This window comes from Magnolia sinica, chromosome 6 (genome assembly GCF_029962835.1).
Source record: "Magnolia sinica isolate HGM2019 chromosome 6, MsV1, whole genome shotgun sequence".
Classification (NCBI taxonomy): Eukaryota; Viridiplantae; Streptophyta; class Magnoliopsida; order Magnoliales; family Magnoliaceae; genus Magnolia; species Magnolia sinica.
In genome coordinates, this window is record NC_080578.1 from 47,006,200 (window position 1) to 47,027,905 (window position 21,706).

Consider the following 21,706-nt stretch of genomic DNA (forward strand, 5'->3'; position numbering starts at 1 on the left):
GTTTTCGAATTTTTTCAAAGAGGTACGAAAGGAGGTGTTGCACACTATAAATAGGAGTTCCTAGGGCATCCTTGGGCATAGTCTAGGGTTATAGGAGTGGAGCATAAGTGTGGAGAGCAGTCGCCAAGCGTTCTTGTTCTTCTTTCCTTAGTTTTTTATGCTTTCTTATAGGGTTTAAGTTTCAATCATGTCTATGGTTGACTAAACCTCTTAGCTAGGGCTAAGAGGTGAAGCTTGCAGCATGATGGGATATTTTCTATTACTTTGATTCATGTTTAAGTTGAACTCTCTTTGATTCTAGTTTGATATTTAAGAAATACTTTTAGTTTTTAATGGTTTGTTGTGACTCAAATTACAATAGATCTGCGATAGCTTTGAGTATTTCTTTTCATGAATTGAAATTTTGAAATTAGAAAATCCTGTTGTTCACCATCATCTCATGGGCATGGTTGGATGATGGAATCCCTTCTAATGTTCATGATTCTCTTATGTTTGTTTATGAGATTGGTATATCCTATTGTGAGTCATTGTCTCCTAGGCATGGTTTCGTGATGGAATCACTTCCAGTTCTCACAACTCTCATCTATTGAGAATTAGTTCAAAGGAAGTTCAGATTTGGTTTTACTGGGATATCTTCCAACTGGATAAGATAGGACTCTGATTCCAATTATGTCCTTGAATCAAGCAGAGATCTCCCTGATCTCTACAAGTGGATCCTTAAAAACCCTAGTTCCCACCTTTGAATTTCTTAAGGTTTAGTTAAATAATTCACAATTACTCTCTCTACACTTCCAGATTTAGGTTTACATCTTCTTCTAGTTCTACTTGTAGTTGTTTTCAGAATAGACATTAGTCCCTGTGGATTCAACCTCGGTCTCACCGAGATTATTACTACATCGCGGTCCTACACTTGGGGTTGTGAACAGAATGACCCACATCCAAAGAAGGCTCCACATATGGACGACCAACATTAAAAATGGGGCCCACACGATAGACAATCCATTTCAAAGGCATGCTCTGCATGATGGACAACCCATATTGAAGGTGGGGACCATGTGATGGATAGTCCACATCAAAGGTGGGCTCTACATGATGGATGGTGGACATTGATGATGAGCCCTACAATATTGATGACCCACATTAAGGTAAACCTTATGTAATGGACAACCCACATCAAAGGTGGGCTCCACATGATGGGCGATGGATATTAAAGGTAAGTCCCACATGATGGAAAATAACATTGACGGTTGGTGCCCCACATGATAGAGAACCTATATCAAGGTGGCCCCATATGAGAATAGTTCACATCGAAGTTGCGCCCCTAATGATGAATGACCCACATCTAGGGCAGGTCCCGCTTGATGGATGACCCAAATCCAGGTTAGGCCCCGCTTGATGGGTGACCCACTTTGAAGTTGAGCCTTGCACTTTGAAGTTGAGCCTTGCATTATGAAAGGTCCACATTAAAGTTGGGCCCACATGATGGACAACCCACATCCAAAATGACCCCTGCATGATGGTGGCCAACATCAAAAGTAGACCTCAAAAGGTTGGGGGTCCTCCTTGAAGGTAGACCCACATGAAGAGAAGTTTACATTGAAGATAGTGGGTGGCGGGATCGCCGCCAGTTCGGAGTGACCCCGTCGGTTTGGTCAGAGGGTGGCAGGGCCGCTGCCAGTTTGGCACGACCATGCCGGTTTGGTTAGATGGTGGTGGGGTTGCCGCCAGTTCGGCGCGACCCCACCGGTATCCGATTTGTGTGGGGCCCTCCTACACATGTGGGCCCCCTTCCTTACCCTTTTAACACTAAAAAATCCTAAACCCTACCAAACCAAAAAGCAACCTCTCCAAATTCAAAATCCCCCACCCTTCTTCCTCAAAAACCCACAAACTCCCTCTTCCAAATCCATTTCCATAAGAAACTCCTCCCCAAGCTAGCTATTCTAGCCTCCTTCCCTCCCAAACTCATTAACCATAAGGGTTTTCCCTTCTAAATCCATCTCCTTCAAAATCCTCCATTTTCAAGACACCCAAGCCTCCCTTTCCTTCATTCCCTACACCTCTAAGTCCTCTTGCTACAAAAAAAAATAAATAAATAAAAATTCTCCCTTTTAAACACCATCTTGTTACCTTATCCCTTGCTCCCTAAACCCTTCTTCCCTCAAACCCACCATCTCCTTATACTCCTATCTTCTACAGCCATTGCCTTACAAGGAAGAAGAATGGCCCTCCTTGCAACCCTCTCCTCGTTCTTCTCCATTTCCTTAGTTCTTTCTCTCATGGGGAAGAAAAAATGGCCCACAACCAAGTAGGGTTAAGCCGCGAGAGAAGATTAAAGAAAAACCATGACAACCAAGCGGGGCCAAGCCGTGAGAGGAGGTCTAAGAAGAACCACAGTGACCAAGCTGGATTAAGCCTCGAGAAGAGGTCAATGAGATATTTCGACCCTCTAGCTTCGTCCGTAGGAGCTGCGCCACCTAGCATGGAGTTTGGCAGGTTTAGAGATCGACAGGTTGTGTTCGAGGCAAACGTGGACAACGAGTTGTTCGGTGAGTATGAATTGCTCAACCGTCTCATGCATAATGGTTGGGGGCCCATGTTCGAAGGGAAATATCATGCTAATACGAATCTAGTGTGAGCATTTTATGCATGAATGCGAGACCCTACCCTCGAGCCCCTCTCGAATTCAATATCGGCCTTGGAAGACAGGTGGCCCATGACAATGTGACAACCATCGCCTACATACTTAGCGTGGAATGCGGAAAGGTACACGTCAACGAAGAGAACTTGAGTGAGAAGCGACGAAGGGACAAGCATGCTCACTACCTATGCGGCCAACTCATTGAGTGGAGAAGAAGTGGCAGCATCAAGGCCTCAGCCTTGACCCTAGATTTCCATCTACTCCACCATATATGCACATATAACGTGTACCCGAGGGGTCGCAACAGTATGGAATGCTTTCAATTTATGATAGAATTCCTCTATCAGGTGGGACGAGGGGAGGATGTATGCCTCCCCACCCTTGTGCTAACTCAAATTGCAAAGGTCGCATTAGCAACTCGTGAAAGGTTAGGGCTTCCATTTGGCCGCCTGATTTGCAAGATAGCACACCAATATGGGTACAAGCAGCCGGATGGACTTCCCATACCAATTAAGGCGATCAATGATGACACCTTGAATAATGTGATATAGGCCCAAAACAACATAGGGCCCACATTGAAGAGTTCAGGGATGAGGAAGAAGAAGATGACGAGGAAGAAGGAGAGGAAGAAGAGGAGAGAGAGAGAGAGGAGCTGGGGGACAGGCCCAAGAAGCTGGCAAGGAGCCACTCGCCGCTCAAGGCATGCATAAACACCTGGATGCGCTCGACGCTATAATGGCCAGAATGGAAGAAAACCAGGGGAACCTGGAGAAGAGGATTAAGAAGCTATCTCGCACGATGAAGGCAATATTATGCTGAGTTTAGAAGGAGGGAGCGCCCTCTCCTTCGCCCAACTCAGAAGATCAGTAGTTTAGTATTGATGTTAGTTATTTACATGTTGTTTGAAGTAGTTAGAGTTGCTTCTCTTTGTTTGCTTTCTTGAAGACTCGCATTGTAACTTATTGGCTAATTGTTGAAAAATTTTGGTTGAATGGATGGAATTGTTATAACTGAAAGAAAATTTTCATTCTGTTATTTTTGCTTCTTCCTTTTTTTTTTTGTGCAGTGTGGGCACCTTTTCTATTAGAGATTGCATAATTTCATCTTCTCGAGCTTCATGATTAACACCCGGTGATCTCACATGTAACTTTCTTTATTTATCAAATTTGAACATGTTTGGATGGGCCTCGATGTATGCAGGTTACGATCAAATTCATGATTAAGGCTTCTAGAATATGCCCCTCATATGTGAAGTTAGAATGTTAGAGAGATGATTTATTTAGATTTACAATAGTTTGAGTCACATAACTTTCAAGTTAAACCTCAAAGGAATGTAGGTATAAATTGAGGGATGCTTCCTCACTAGGAAATGCCATTATAATCTAGTAATTTCTTACTGATTGAATTGAAGGTTTGCAATTCAATTTCATTCGTGCATTCAATTCCCATTCACTGAAGTAACTCCAAATGCAACTTAGAGTAGTGTAAAACTTCAAGTCAAACTAAGCAAGCCAGACTGGAAATTTAGCGAGATGACAGGATCTCAGAGGCATGATCAATGCCATGATGCTACTGTAACTTGGAATGCTTTGGCATGTGAATTTTCATACCTTATTTTCTGAAGCATTTGTCTTTATGTAATGAGTTGCTGATGGATTTCTTTTTTGGTTAATCCAAAAGAAATAAAATTTCCTTAGTGGGGTACATATCAAGTGGCACCGTGGAATGGGAGAAGGGTTGCTGTCAAAATACTTGATAAGGACTGCAGATAATATTGTCGTGCTCGGGTGGCAGACTCTCAGGAGTTTTAACACCCGGTCAAGGGTTCGAGTATCCATAAGTGGTGAACTTCCACTAGCGTGAGTGTGTGGGGTGTGTGCGCGTGTGTAAATATTATTATTACATTTATATAAAAAAAAAGTGTTGGAAATCAACTTGTAGGTCATTAATTCTGTTTCTAGTTCTCAAAACATGCTGCAAATAATGTCAGATTGAATACGCAAGTAGTTTATTTAATTTGATCATTGATGATGGATTTCTGGTTTGATTGTGAAATCTATGTTGGTGTTCTATTGATGTTGAAGGAATGGAAGGGAGACATCTTCATGAATGTCATATGAACCCTTTTTCTGCATAGCTACTGAAAACCCATAAAACAAAGAGGTTCAATGGGATTTTGAAACAATGATTTGTTATTTGTAACCAAGGCCGAAGTAGTTATTACCTATGATCGAAATATCGGTATTACGTTACGTTTCGCAAACCTAAAATTAAGCGAGGCAAACATGAAATTCAGCAAGGAAAGCATGGAAATTGAGCGAGGCAAACAAGAAATTGAGCGATGCAACCTAGAAATTCAGTGAGGCAAACTAGAAATTGAGCGAGGCAAACTAAAAATTGAGAGAGGCAAATAGAAAATTGAGTGAGGCAAGCTAGAAATTTAGTGAGGCAAAGTAGAAATTGAGTGAGGCAAACTAGAAATTGAGCGAGGGAAACTGAAAATGAAATTGCAGTTTAGACTGCTATAGTAAGTATTGAATTAGTTCAAGTGTCTTATAGCAATCAAGAATATTTATATCAATTTAAAATCAGATTCCTATCTGATCCAGTTGGAAGATATCCCAGTAAAACCAAATTTGAACTTCCTTTGACCTAATTCTCAATGGATGAGAGTTGTGAGAACTGGAAGTGATTCCATCACAAAACCATGCCCAAGAGACAATGGCCCACAATAGGATATACCAATCTCATAAACAAATATAAGAGAATCATGAAGATTAGAAGGGATTTCATCATCCAAACATGCCCATGAGACGATGGTGAACAACAAGATCTTCTAATTTCACAATCTCAATTCATGAAAAGAGATAATCAAAGCTATTGCAAATCTATTGTAATTTGAGTCACAACAAACCATTAAAAACTAAAAGTATTTCTTAAATATCAAACTAGAATCAAAGAGAGTTCAACTTAAACATAAATCAAAGCAATAGAAAACATCCCATCACGCTACAAGCTTCACCTCATAACCCTATCTAAGAGGTTTAGCCAACCATAGACATGATTGGAACTAAAATCCTAGAAGAAAGCATGAAAAACTAAGGAAGAAGAAGAACGCTTGGCGACGGCTTTCCACGCTTTTGCTCTACTCCTCTAACCCTAGATTATGCCCAGGGATGCCTTGGGGACTCCTATTTATAGTTGTGCAACACTTCCTTTTGCACCTCTTTGGAAAAATATGGAAGCTGTCTTAAATTTACGCACTCCGCGTAACTCTGCGTAACTTTGCGCAATCCATTCGATGACATCGAACAACCTTCAATGTCATCGAAGGTGTCTTTTGTATGTGCTTTTTCTGTTCTTTTGTAGCTTCATTCGAACTCTGCGACCTTCTATGTCATTGAACCTACCTTCGATATCATTGAAGAGGCCTTCGATGTCATCGAGCATTGTTTAAGGAATCGATAATGTGTCCAAAACATCTAAAGAGTTTATTCAATTTCTTCAATAAATTCGATGTCATCGAGGAGACCTTCGATGTTATCGAGGAGTGCTTCGATGTCATCGAGGAGTGCTTCGAGTAATCGAAAATGGTGCCCAATATGTCCAACGAGTTTTGCTGAAATTCCACAGAAAATTCGATGTCATCGAGCAAAGCTTCGAGTCATCGAACAAGTTCTTGAGTCATTGAACAAGTTCTCGAGTCATCGAAAAACGTCTTTAATTTGTCCAGCGATCAACTCGATTTTTCTTCATAAATTTGATGTCATCGAATGTGTCCTCAATGTCATCAAATGGTGTTCGATGACATAGTAAATGTATATTCTGCACTTGTTCTTTCGGCTTCATTCCTTCTCCACTTGGTTTTCTTAAATCTTGGGACATTGGAATCTTCAATCTTTTTCCAATCCAAGCTCTTAAATCCACATTTTAATATAAACATGAGTAGAATAGGACATTAAGCAGAGTCATGTCCATAAAACCAAGATCCAATATGCAATATTGGACCCTCAACACATTCATAATTAGTGGCCTACCTTTGATGGGTCATCTATAATGTGGATTTGAGCAAGGCAAATTGAGAATTGAGTGAGTCATCTAGAAATTGAGCGAGGCAAACTATAAATTGAGCGAGGCAACTGTAACGCCCTGAAAATTGGGGGTCGAGCAGAAGCTCAGCTCCCGAGTTCCAACGCATCACTTATGCAATATAGATAATGATGATTAAATGTTGTCCATATTAGTACATTAAACATGAATGAGATTACAATAAAACAACATATCATACTCCAGAGGCAATTGGATTACGCAAGTGGAAGACTGTGATAACTATATAAAGCATTTAAGTGGTTGTAAGTCCCCAGAGTATGAACATGTCACCAGGCTAAATAATTACATGTATAGTTCCAAATTTTACAAAATAATACAATGTAATGGCATCTAATCCGTATCCCTGTGACCCCGTTGACACAACGCCAGGTCTACATAGACCCACCAGAGAGTTGCATGTAGGAGAACTCCTCGTTATCATAAAAGTCAGGCTTCGCCTCCTAAGCTTCGCCCTCATCTGAAACTAAAACATGGTCTGGTTGGTATTTTAAAATACAATCCCAGAGTGGGAGTGAGTGATCAACTCAATGGTACTATAAGGCAAAGGTTAACATGTTATCAATTTAGCCAAGCAGTAATGATAAAGCAATATAACAAACATTCCCTAACTACTCTGGTTAATGCAAGAATGATATGTCGTAATGATGCATGCCGTCGCCTGCACTCCCTCAGCGACACCATCTCAAGGTCGCACATGCTACTCCTATTGTGCCTTCATCGCCAAAGCACATGCAGTGTGGTGCATGCATGTGTTAGTCGAGTTCTTAATTAGGCTTATTCATACAGCATATTCGGGAAGCTAAGGTACCTCCCTTTATATCATTTACCTAAACGATGATCCATCTAGGGTTGTCAATCTTAATTAATCACATACGATAGGAAAGTTATAGGGCAACATTACCCCTGATTTGAAAGCAGTATATAGGCAAGTTCAAGTCACTACGAAGAGGCTCGTCACCTTAGCGTAGGCCTTAATTTATACTCGAGGTCACTACGGAAAGGTTCGTCACCTTAGCATAGGCCGACAGCTCGAATACGGTATCCCACACACCACCATATTCAGCTCATGAGTTTGTATTGCTCACTGGTCACTACAGGGAGGCTTGTCACCTCAGCGTAGGCCGACAGCTCGACCATGGTGTCCCATACACCACCATGCCTTGCTCGTGAGTCTTAGCAGATCGTGGTACCAAGGTTAAACGGGCTTTGCATTGGTAAGTGGTACCTTAGATTCAAGTAGTAGCATCCATACATGGTAAACACATATTAGGTCAATTGGGTTACTTGATAAGTTCGATTGGTACGAGCGCACATTAAATTAGTCGACATGGAGCGCATACACACTCCTCATGGCCTAACCACTGTTGATAATTACCATACGACTCGGATTCATCGAACATATCCGTTGTGACGAAACTAATTCGGCCACTAGATTAGAAACTGTTACCAATTGCCTGGACTACGTAGTAGTCTTAATCATATTCAAAAGTAGTTGATATTCACATGTGATAATCATAACAACAATTTAACAATAAATACAAATATAATAATTATTTGAGCATTTTATCAAACATATCGAACATGTTAACATACATATGCATCTTCTATGAAAAATCACGTAGTAGCAATATAGATTACATGAAGGGAACTACAGATATTCGTAAGGTAGTTGAGAATCCTATCTTAATACCCTTATTAAATACAATTTGTCAAATAATTTTTCATTCAAATATTTTGTTAAACACTTAGACTACACTTTACTACATACATGACTAAGTTAGTTATAGCATATATTATGGAAAATCCTTTCACAAGGGAGTTGTCATACCTACAACAAACATGTATTTTCAGTTAATAGTGATAGCAAGCACAAATCATAATTTCGTATTCATTCAAACATTTCAACAAACACATGGAATATATTATATAAACACATTGTTCATACATATATATAATCTATCAAATACATCGTAACTAAGATCATATGGCAACAATCAAGTCAGACATAAATCATTGCTGACATTGAAAGCCTTGGAAACCATAACTTAAATGTTTATAGTCTGCACATTCCGTCAGTAAACTCGTATTGAACTCAGTTCGAACACTATGTCTTTGTCTACGGCACAACAGCTACCTGAATCACGGAATAGGTTAGCTATTTCGTTGATTCCTCTATTTGGACTTCCAAAACGAGATTAGGGTTAGGATTCCTTACCCAAATCACAGTCGAAACGAATTGAGTCGCGTAGCAAAGAGGTGATCTAGTGCGTGTAGTCGCACGAGAGAAACATCACCTCGATCTCCCTGATTTTCACTCTTCTCCTCACACTTTTCTCTTCTTTTCTCTCTTCTCTCTCTTAGGGTTTAGAAAATTCGTATGGAATGAGAGAGGGGTGGGTTAAGGCCCTTATATAGGCCCAGAACTGATGTCAATGGCCCCAGGGCCATGGTATACTTAGGTTATAGCCAAAAGTCGTCTGTTTCAGGCCAACGGAGCTCATCTGGAGGTCCATACCTCGCATATGGTTTAGAAAAAGTTTTCAGACAATGGATCTATGTCAGGTTAAGATTTCGGTCCGATCAGATTTGTGGATCGACTGTTGAGGACCAGTTTCAGTTCAACGGCTATCGTCACTCGATCAGGGCCACAAGTACACTGACATGTGTAGGAAAATTTTCCTAATCCGAGGGTGTAGTTGGGTCAGAATCTGATGGTCTGAAACCTTAGATTTGGCCTACAAGCGAACGTCCCAATTCACTTAAGTTTGAGTCTATTTTCTAAAGATATTCGCTTTCTCACACACTTCGCTCCAAGCTCAAGTTGTGCGTTTCTAGATACTATTTGAACTTGATTCTCGAGATGGTTGTCGAGCCCAGTAAGGCGGTCATAATCGTATAGTTTCACGGTAATCGAACTTTCGACGCATGATACAGGTCTGATACGAACTTTCAGTGTGCTCCCGAGAGCAACTGGGCTTTGAGATTTCTCCTAGGTTTTTAGGTGATGTAGAGTTAGCGATTCTACTAGTTTTGGGTCTTGCAGTTCGTACAGAAAGCGGTTCAAGCTAATCTACTAATTAATTCAGTTTAATACTTAATTAATTTTCTTCTAATTTCTACATAATTTGATCCCTAGCGGTTTTTGCCTGAGGTGATACTCGGGTCTTTGTATGGATTTTTTCGAGATGTTACAGCAACCCAGAATTGAGCGAGGCAAACATAGAAATTGAGCGAGGCAAACATGGAAATTGAGCAAGGCAAACATAGAAATTGAGCGAGGCAAGCTATAAATTGACCAAGGCAACTTAGAATTGAACGAGGCAAACATGGAAATTGAGCGAGGCAAGCTGAAAATTCAGCGAGGCAACCTAGAAATTCAGTGAGGCAAAGTAGAAATTGAGCGAGGCAAACTGAGAATTGAGCAAGGCAAACTAGAAAATTAGAGATGCAACCTGAAAATTGAGCGAGGCAAGCTAAAAAATGAGCGAGACAACCTAGAATTGAGTGAGGCAAACATGAAAATTGAGCGAGGAAAGATGAAAATTCAACGAGGCAACCTAGAAATTCAACGAGGTAACCAGAAAATTGAGTGAGGCAAACTAAGAATTAAGCAAGGAAAAGTAAAAATTAAGCGAGGCAATCTAAAAATTCAGCGAGGCAAAATAGAAATTCAACAAGACAAAATGAAATTTGAGCGATGGAACATTTATAGGTTATAAATTTTCATTTAGTATAAATTGTACAGGGTATATCAATTACTATATATAATACAACATTTTACAAAATTTTCCTCTTCATCCCATGCCTATGACAAGTATCATTTATGGGCCTGTTTGGATGCCTGTAACTTTTCTAAAATGTTAGTAAGTCATAGGTGACTTTGTTACAGTTGGCGTTTGGGGGAGGAAAGTCACAGGTGACTTTCTCTCCACCTGTAACTAAGTTACAGGAGAAAGAGCCGAAAATCTTACAGGCGCTGGAGTCGTTTTTCAAGTTACCTGTAACTAAGTTACAGGTAACGGTAACTTAGTTGGGAAATGAAAATCGTTGGGAAGAATCACACCTGCATCCGTTTCCCTCTCTCAAGTCTCCTTCTCCCTCTTTCAGTCTACTTCTCCCTCTCCCATCGAGCTTCCGCAAGGTACAAACCCCTTTTCTCTCTTTTGCGTTTTCCTTTCTTTCCTATCTTTCCTTTTTTTTTCTTCTTCTGCGTTGACGGAGGCAGTTTGGTGAGGTGGCGTGGATAACACAGATGATCTGTGGGGCCCACCATATTGTATTTGTTTTATCCATGCTGTCCATCCATTCTTTTGGATCATTTTAGGGCTTGATTCCAAAAACGAGGGATATTTAAATCTCAGGTGGACCACACCATTGAAAACGATAATGATTAAAAGTCCACCATTAAAAAACTACTAGGGCTCACTGTAATGTTTGTTTCACATCTAAGCTGTTGATTAGGTCATAAAAACCTGGATGAAGGGAACAAAACAAATATCAGTTTGATCGAAAACATTGGTGGCCCACCAAAAGTTTTTAATGGTTGGTGTTCAATCAACATTGTTTCCAGTGATGTGGTCCACCCGAAATTTTAATGTACCTTATTTTTGGGTTGATGACTTAAAATTTTCTGGAATAATGGATAGATGGAATGGATGAAACAAATACGTCATAGTGGGCCCACATAACACGTCACATAGCCTTCATGACTTCTGTTGTTTTTTTATTTAATTGGTATTGATCCGAAGATCGGGGTCTATTGATATTGTTGTAATGAATTTCTTTTTCATGTTTTTCTTTTCTTTTTCTTTTTAAAAATGAGGATCTATTTTTCAGTTTCCATTTGTGGGTTCTGATGATTTAAGATTGATGTTCTTGTTTCTTTCCATTTTTTGGGTAAGGAATGATAGGATTGCTTTTATTTGTTATTTGTTTTTGACTTTCTTTCCCTTACAGCATTGTAAATATATCTTGCGAAGAAAATGAAAATATTTGCTTGGATATGTTACCTCAAGTTTTTTGCCCACATTATTAGCATTTTGAAAACATGGGCCCACTTTTATGGCCCTCCTGTTGATTAGTTTAGCCTAAGAATCGGCCAAACTATTCATTTACATGGGCTTAATAAAATGGAATAATTTTATCCCGATCTTTTATTTATTTCAATCTGAATTTTCAACGATTCTCTATTTCAACTCTATCTAGTGTGAATTTCCAACTTATTACCCGTAACAAAGTTACAGGTTATCCAAACACAAAAACAAAGTTACCTGTAAGTAAGTTACAACTTACATCCAAACAGGATTACCTGTAACTTACTTACACCTGTAAGTAAGTTACATGTAACTTTCTTACAACTTAAAAAAGTTACAGGCATCCAAACAGGCCCTATAGGTTACAGACAAACAATCATACGCTATTGACTTCCTCCAAATGGTAGTGAATTTTTGCATGTCTATTCCCACCAAGGTGCGACCACTGCACAATATATCGATGGATTTCATCACGAATATGTTGCAGTCATAACCATTGCTTTGCTTCGACACTGATTTATCTTTTCTGGTGGTCCTCGCCTTCCCTTCAAGCACAGTGATGTCTCCGATGGCATGAAGGAGAATGGGGAGCGCCTCAGTCATCACTTTGATCTTCCGCTTATACTTTAGGAATGCATTTGTGTATAAACTATCGATAATAACGATATCTCGTTTTCTTGGATATAAGACCATTAAGAACCAATGAGAATTATCATGGTTCACGGGTACATAAACCTGTCTATGTTTGACCAAATAATATATCAGTAAAAAGATGATCGTAAAACGCATTACAACCAGGGTTAATGTTTTGTGACGAATGCATTACCCGTTCACAACACCAAATTGCCTTGGCATATGGTTTTTCCCGCTGCTTGGCAACTGCATAGATAATGCTCATCTCGCCTACTAACTTTGCACGTTCCAACGCAGACTTTAAGTTCGGTATGTTTTCAAATTCGGCATACTTGCTTCAAGGCATTGCTATTACAAACATAATCAAAGATTAATACAAGTAGAAAAAAAAAGGAAAATAAATTAACGATAGTCCGAAATAAACATTTACTAGAAAATAAGTGGGACAGAACTTGCAATCCTGAGGATATGCTACTGAAAAGTTAGACTGTCTTTCCTCTAGGAATTCAATGTATTTATCGATAGTCTAATCCACATAATAGTATGATTCAGCCATAATCGAATATAAGAGGTAAATATATGAAAATCAATGTATATAGACTTTAAATTAGGAATGCTTACAATGCTGTCAACCCAGGCATATTCCTTCACCCATATAGAATCGAACTAAGAAGCCGCTGCCATCTCCTTGTTTGCTTCATACCAGTTCTCCAATTCTTTTAATTCATATTACGCCCCAAACTCGAAAAACGGGTTCACAAAATTTTCGATCACCGAATCCAGCGCCGACAGCCTCCGTAGTGCCCCATTCTCGGATCCCGACACTCACATGCCAGATTCCAATCCTGGGATCCTACAAGGAGGATTTTCAATATGAATTTTTTTTAATGGAGCATAACCATAAGCAAAACCAAGTCACAAAACAACATCACCACATATCAACTATATCAAAAACCCTAAGTACAATGTGGAAAGGAAAATACAAGGTGATTAAAAGCTCAAAAATGATCAGATGTGGACTCCTGCCTCAACGCTGCTACTGTCCAATGACACCTGCACGCAACGGTAGTGCATAAGCTTACAAAAGCTTAGAGGGTGGTGTAAATGTGTGCGCAAGGCAAGCGCCAAGTGTACAATATCAGAGTAATGCGAAAATACGTGGTAAGTCCATGAATGCTATCAACTATACCAAAGCTATGTGATGCAAGGCATGGACACTATCGGTCATACCAAGACCATACAATGTGAGGCCTATGTAGCCAAATGTCATATGCGAGATGCAAAGCAAGCATGCCAGTCCTCATCAAGTACACATATCAGTACAGTTGCTTTCTGGATATCACCGGGGTCTAGTACACTCACACTGACTGCCTCCTCCCTAGCTGCACAACTAACCAAGTGGAAGAGACCACACTATCCGCCTGACCAGTAGTCTGCCAATACCTACCCGGCTCATCGATAGCGGACTCATTTGCGAGCTGATCAAACTCAGCCTAGTTTATAGCCCCCTCACTTGGGCGGATAAGGCCACACCCCATTCCAACCGACCACGACACAGTGGGAGACGCGGCCTACTGGTATTTGGCACTCGTGCGCTCGTGTATCCACTCGGTCTAGACGTTGGAGCATCTCTTGGTACCAAAAAGGTTCTGAAATTTTTACCCAAGGACATCCTAAGTGCCCACAATGCTAGAGCCAATATTTTCGGTATCCGATACGACCATCCACGATGTGCCTGTGGAGGCTACGACCCTGATGTCGCTAGGGCGTGCAGTGATCAAGTCACACATATGCGAGTTGCATAAGTCACACTGTACAATCATGCAGCAATCCTGCACGTACCACGCACTCATGTGGGGGCACCCCGTCTCAAAAGGAGTCCCATAAATGTTTCAGCCCAACGGCTTATGCTATGATCAAACATTCCTCATATCAAGCATACATATGATGCGTATGGGCATGAATCATGGAGTTATACTAAGCATGTTATAAAGTGATGAATTATCAACAAGTATGGGCCTATCAATGGGCCCTAAGGAGAATCACAATGCGGACATTTAACCAACATTGCACTTACAATGTGGACGTCAAACCGACATTGCTCCTAAGGCATGGCCCGCCACAAACTATGGAGGAATCACACATTGTAATGGACCTTGAGGACATCCCGTTGGGCCTCGACCTATGGGCTTAGATACATCAAATGGGTTGCATCATATGGGCCTTTTATAAATCAAGTGGGCCACATCAATAGGCCTTATGTACATTGCAATGGGCTATATCCCATGGGCCTTTAAATACATCACAATGGGCCTTGTAACATGGGCCTTATATATATATCAAAGTGGGCCTCAGCCACGAGCCACAAATACATCGAATGGGCCTCATAACATGGGCCTTACATTCACATCAAAGTGGGCCTCAACAACGGCCTCATACACATCAAGGTGAGCCTCAACAATGGGCCATAAATATGACAAGGTAGGCCTAATCACTTGGGCCTTATATATACCAAGGTGGGGTCCACTTAAACTATAGATCTGTCTTATTTTTAGTCTCAAGCCGTTAAGATAAGCTCGCCAAGTGGTTAGACGGTTTGGATGCATCAAGGGTGAGGTCCACTGAACTATGGATTGACTCATTCTTTAGCTCATGCCACAAAATGAGCCTTCAAAATGGTTGGACAGTTTGGATGCAACACATGCATCATGGTGGGTCCCACCGTCCTGGTATGGACGGTGTGGCTAGAACACATACACCATGGGGTCCCACCGTCCTAGTATGGACGGTGTGGCTATAACACATACACCATGGGGTCCCACTAAATGGGTGACGGTGTGGGTATACCTGCATACGTCAGTGGGTCCCACGTGGGGCCCACCGTAATGTTTATCTGCAATCCAATCTGTCCATAAGGTCACGCAGACCTAGATGCTGAGGAAAAACAAATTTCGTAATGATCCAAAACTCCTGGACATCTAAGGAGTTTCAATGGCAGACGTACAATCACCAATGTTTCCTATGATGTGGGCCACCTGAGTCTTGGATGTGGCTGAACTTTGGAGGGGGCCCACTTCAGGAAGGGGCCAACCCAATGAATGGGTTGGATGACAAATATACATCATGGTGGGGCCCACAGATGGAGCCGTGGGTCCCTGCCTACACGGTCGCCCGCCCTCCATGCGACAGGCACTGCCTGCGCCTCTGGCAGCAGCAGCGTCTGCTGCCATATATTTTTTTTTTTGAAAACCTATTTTCTGAGTTTTTTCGAGTGTGGGGCCCGCATAGGAAGAATCCAACCCTGTCATTGCTTCCCATAGCTCAAGACAAGCCAAACAAGCCCAATATTCAATATGTTTTGGGGTATAGAAAAGTCAGGTGGATTTTTAATGGTGAAAACCACCGTTTGCTATGTTATGGCCCACCAGAAATTCGGATCAGCTTCATTTTTCTGCTCAATGCCTAAAATGGCCTGAGGGAAAGGATGGACAACTTGGATTGAATACATACGTCAAGGTGAGGCCTATATAAGTGGCCACCCCAAACGTCTTACACCAAGCTCATATTTGTGATTTCCATTCAACATCCAGTGTCCCTGGACACTGGACAGTCTGGACATAATACATACGTTGAGGTGAGCCCCACCTATGGATGTGGGTCACCAAAGAAGGGGTTGGAAGGCATGGGAAATACATACATTAAAGTGGGGTCCATCCAAGTGGGCCACACGGCCACATCATCGCATACAATAGAAAAAAAGAGAGGGAGAGAGAGAGATCGAGGGACATGTGTGATGGAGGGCTCCGCCACTATGAGCCCTCCCTTGCATTCAATCATACATCAAGTGGGTCCCAAATACATGTGGGCCCACCAAATCCAAAATCAACGGTGGAGATCCATTCTCCACCAAAATGGAAGGTCTAGATGACCCCTTCTTATGCAAGGAAATTAAACATCATGATGGGGTCCATGGAGAATGGCCCCATCATGGAATGATCATGAGAATCAAGGTGGGCCATCGGCCACACCTAGGGTCCAAAGTGAGATCCATACCATCAATCGGTAGGCCTCACTTGGCCTATCATAAAAATATGAAAATCTAGCCTATAGAAGCACCCACCGTCGATCTTCTTGGTCCATTGGAAAGTCGATCTCCTTGTACTTCACTTTGATGGTGGAAGATGAGGAATGAATGGTTGGGATGAAGGTTTTTGGGATGGGAAGGTGGGCCACACACATACACTCTCTCACATGGAAGAGAGCTTGGACGTGAGTGTTTTTGGTTGCTTGGACTTGTGTGTTGAGAAAGAGAGAGAGAAGGGGTTGTAAGGAGAGGTGATGGATGTGAGTGATGGAGGTGATGTTGTACTTGACATGTATGGGTGTGTAAGAGAGAGAGAGGGAGAGAGTTGACTTTGGGATTGCTTTTGGGGATGGGACATGTACTTGACATGTGAGGTGATTGATTGGATTGATTTGACATATCGTAGAGATTCTCTTGGGATTGCAAACGTGTGGCATTTTCTCAAACTGAATGCAGGTCCACATCTCCCTGCAAGGGTATCGGATCGGTATGTAAGACGTGGCGTTAGAACCGCGGCGACGGTGCGGTCGCAATGGTACAAGTCTTGGATTAAGTCGACTCAATTCTACAGGATACGGCTTAGAGTGGCGTGCAAACATTGATTATACGTCGCAGGTTATCGGAATTCGCCGGAAAGGATCGCGAGAGTCGACGGAACAGTATGGACTAGGATACGGGTCTTACAATTCATTTGTTGATAGCATCCAAAATGAATCCATCTGTAGAGAAAATGATATCGGAGATGTAGGAAAGTTTACAACTTCCTTGGGTCGGCTCACCATGTTAGGGGTTGTATCAATTGAAGACAGGGACAAGAATGGAAAAATCAAATAATAAGACAACTTCAGTACCCCTTTAGATCTCCTTCGATATACGGGAGGAGAAACGGGTGCTTCATCCAATACAGTACGCTCAGCCGTACTATATGATTGCACCTCCAACTCTCCATTTCCCTGTTCTTTCTCTTCCATATCCTCTACTTCCCCTTTGTTCTTCAACTCCTCATCATCCTTCTCCCTTAAAAACTGCTCCCCTTGTGTACAAAAATTTTCCTTCTGCTTATTCAACTCTTCCCTCTCATTCGCTAAAATTTCCCTCTCTCTCAATAACTCACACATCCGCCTATTAAACTCGTATTTCTCCTTAAAAACCAAGTCCTCCCTCTTCAACTACGCTCTCTCATTCAGAGCTTCTCTCTCCATCTTAAACACTTCCTTCTCTTTCAACAAAACCTCCCTCTCATCAAGCCTCTCTTCTCTCCTTCTCAACTCCTCCCTCTCCTTCTTCAACTCCTCTCTCTCCTTCTTCAACTCTTCCCTCTCAACCCTAAATTCATCCATCAAAAGAGTTGGCTTCACGATATCCCCCCCGATCCCTTTCCCTGTACACCTTCTTTATCAATTTCCTCTGCTCCATCCTCCCCCTCATCATCATTCTTGTTACCCTCCTCCCCATCATCATTGTCGTCATCCTCCTCCTCATCCTGGGTTTCAATGACCTACAAAATGTGTTAATGGAGATATAAGAGTCGGGATACTTTTATCATGACATTGGGTTTATGGAACAACGAATTAAACCATTAAAAAGATGATTAAACGTTCATAACATCTCACCTGAAACCTATCACGGACCAAGCACACGGCGTCCGTTTCCCATTCACCTGAACCCAGACTAATGTTAATATAAAGAGCATAATTGTTAAATTAAGAAAAGTGAATGGCGGAGAAATCTAATACTTACAGCTTTACTCTCAAAATTTTCATATATTTTGTTGTGCCTCTAACCCTTCCAACCTTGATATTGAATGAAGTGTGGAATTTGCGAGGGAACATACGAAATAACTTACTCTCGGAGGGCCGACAATCTCTCTACGACCCATATCTGTTATAATGAAATTGCACAAGGTTAAAAATCCAAAATTGACTATAGGCTATAATTATGTAGAATAAAGAAAGAGTTCTTACTTGCAGAGGAAAGACGTAGCCGCATACATTGTAGCAAACCGCACCTGATGCCCTCAAGGAACCTTCGACCCCTTGCGACATTTTATTGTAGGACAAACTACCTCAAGGATAACTATAGAAATCTTCTATGGAGTCTACTAGGTACATATAATCTATGTTACACATGGTTTTCGAATCAGTTCCCCTAAGAAACCAACTAATTTTTGAAATACATCTACTAAGTGCTTCTTTAAAACTGGATATTATTTGAAGTATTTGTATATTAATGTACTCCTAATGGGACACTTTTTCGGTATTGTAAGCTTCCCAGTCTTAAGCCCCGTTATAAGGGTGAAGTCTATCTCCGTGAACTGCAACCGTGTCACGCGTATCTCAAATATAAGATCACCTTTGTATCTTACAAAAAGAATGTGAAATAAAGCCCTTATAAATCTAAAAGACGAAAGGTGCAATAAAAAGGAAAATGGGGATCGCCTGAACAGACTTAGCCGACTATCATGCTTCTCCAATGCACCCTTCACCGTGTCGAACCACCATTTCAGTGAACACTTACAGGATGGGTTTGGGAACTGAGCAGAAGAATCATCACCTATAAACATGAATTACAAAATATATCAAAAATAAAGTTCACTGCATATTTAGTGAATTATACTGCAAAAAATTAGACATAGTTGAAAACAATCAAGTACTTGATGAATTTGAGCGAGCTTCAGATCTCAAGCTCAATTAAGCGAGGCAAGCATGAAATTGATCGAGGCAAACTGGAAATTAGGCAAGGCAAATTAGAAATTGAGTGAGGGAAACATGAAATTGAGCAAGTAAAACTAAAAATTCAACGAGGGAAATATGGAATCGAGCAAGGGAAGTTTGAATTTGAGTGAGAATAAACTAGAAATTGAGTGAGGGAAGCTGGAATTGAGAGAGGCAAACTATAAATTAAGCGAGGCAAAACTAGAAATTGAGCAAGGAAAACTAAAAATTGAACAAGGCAAAGTGAAAATTGAGCGAGGAAAACTAGAAATTGAGAGAGGCGACCTATAATTGAGCGAGGCAAACTAGAAATTGAGCGCCTGAAACTGAAAATTGACGGAGTGAATATGAAAATTGAGTCGGGCAAACTATAAATTAAGTGAGACAAACGTCATATAGCAGGCCTCGCTAAAGGTCTATTGTAGAATCCTCAGATGAACATGGAGAGGAAGTGTTCAAGTTCCGAACTCTAATGCCTAATGGCGCCATCACAGACTTAAATTTAGATGGACCTGGGGAGGAGATGTTCGTTGATGAATTTGTTGGTGCTGTGAGAATAGAGTTTGACAAATATGGAAAAAGAATACCTAAAATTAAGTGGAAGATAATGTGGGATGGAGACGTTTATCTTAAAGATCTATTAGTGAGGGAAACGTGAAATTGAGCGAGCCAAACTACAAATTGACCGAGACAAACTAGAAAATGAGCGACGCAACTAAGAAATTCAGCAAGGCAAGCTGAAAATTGTGCGAAGTAAATTGAAAATTAAGCGAGGGGAACTAGAAATTGAGCGAGACAAACTTGAAATTGAGCGAGGCAAACTGACAATTGAGCGAGACAAACTAGAAATTGAGCGAGTGAAGTTGAAAATTGACCGTAGCAAACTGAAAATTGAGCGAGGCAAGCTGAAAATTGAGCGAGGCAACGTAGAAATTAAGCAAGGCAACCTAGAAATTCAGCGAGATAACCTAGAAATTAAGTAAGGCAAACTAGAAATTGAGCGAGGCAAGCTAAAGGTCTATTTCAGAAGGACCTGGGGAGGATATGTTCATCGATGAATTTGTTGGTACTGTGAGAATAGAGTTTGAGAAATCTACAAAAAGAACACCTGGAATTAAGTGAAAGATAATGTGGGATGGAGACATTTATCTTGAAGATCAATCAACGAGGGATACATGAAATTGAGCGAGGCAAACTAGAAATTGAGCGAGACAACTTAGAAAATGAGAGAGGCAAGCTAGAAAATGAGCGAGGAAAACTAGCAAATGAGTGAGGCAAGCTGAAAATTGAGCGAGACAAGCTGAAAATTGAGCGACGCAAGCTGAAAATTGAGCAAGGCAAGCTTCAAAATGAGCGAGGCAACGTAGAAATTAAGCAAGGCAACCTAGAAATTCAGCGAGATAACCTAGAAATTGAGTGAGGCAAACTAGAAATTGAGCAAGGCAAGCTAAAAATTCATGGCGGTAAACTAAAAATTCAGCAACACAAACTAGAAATTGAGCGAGACAAACTAGAAATTCAGCAAGGAAAGTTAAAAATTAAGCAAGGCAAACTAAAAATTGAGCAAAGCAAAGTAGAAATTGAGCGAGGCAAGTTAGAAATTAAGCGAGAGAAACTGAAAATTGAGCGAGGCAAACTATAAATTAAGCGAGACAAATTGAAACGAGGCAACCTGAAAATTGAGCAAGGCAAATTAGAAATTGAGCGAGGCAAATTAGAAATTGAGCAAGGCAAACTGAAAATTGAGTGAGGCAAACTAAAAATTGAGTGAGGCAAGCTTGAAATTGAGCGAGACTAACTTGAATTTGAGCGAGGCAAACTATAAATTCAGCAAGGCAAAATAGAAATTGAGCAAGGGAATCTGAAAAATGGGCAAGGCAAACTGAAAATTAAGCGAGGGAAGTTAAAAATTGAGCGAGGCAACCTAGATATTCAACGAGGCAAACTAGAAATTGAGCGAGGGAAACATGAAATTGAGCGACGCTAAATTGTAATTCAGCGAGGCTAACATAAAATTCAGTGAGGCTAACATGAATTTGAATGAACTTTAAATGAAATTGAACTAGCCTAACACATAATTGAATAAGCTTCACATGATATTCAACTAGTACTTCAATAAAGTTGACCGAGCAGTTAATGAAATTGACTGAGCGATTCATAAAATTTTCTGTTACATTACATGAATCTGTGGAAGTTTTCGGTCATATTTTTATCATTTCTCTGTCAAATTCTTGAATTGCTTGGGGAATTTCACTAATCATGAACCCAAAATGTCGGCGACGACTCGAGCTTATTGCTGAGAAGTATGTCAAATGGACCAAGAACTCTCGCAAATTGGAAATCAGTTTGCTCAATACGCTCTTATCGTACTGAGTTAACTGAGATGGGTCTGCTTTGAATGTATGTGGACTATCCATGACGTTCATCTGTTTTTCCATCTAAAGTAAGGGTTTGAGCCCAAAATCGTAGCATATCCAAATATCAACTGAAT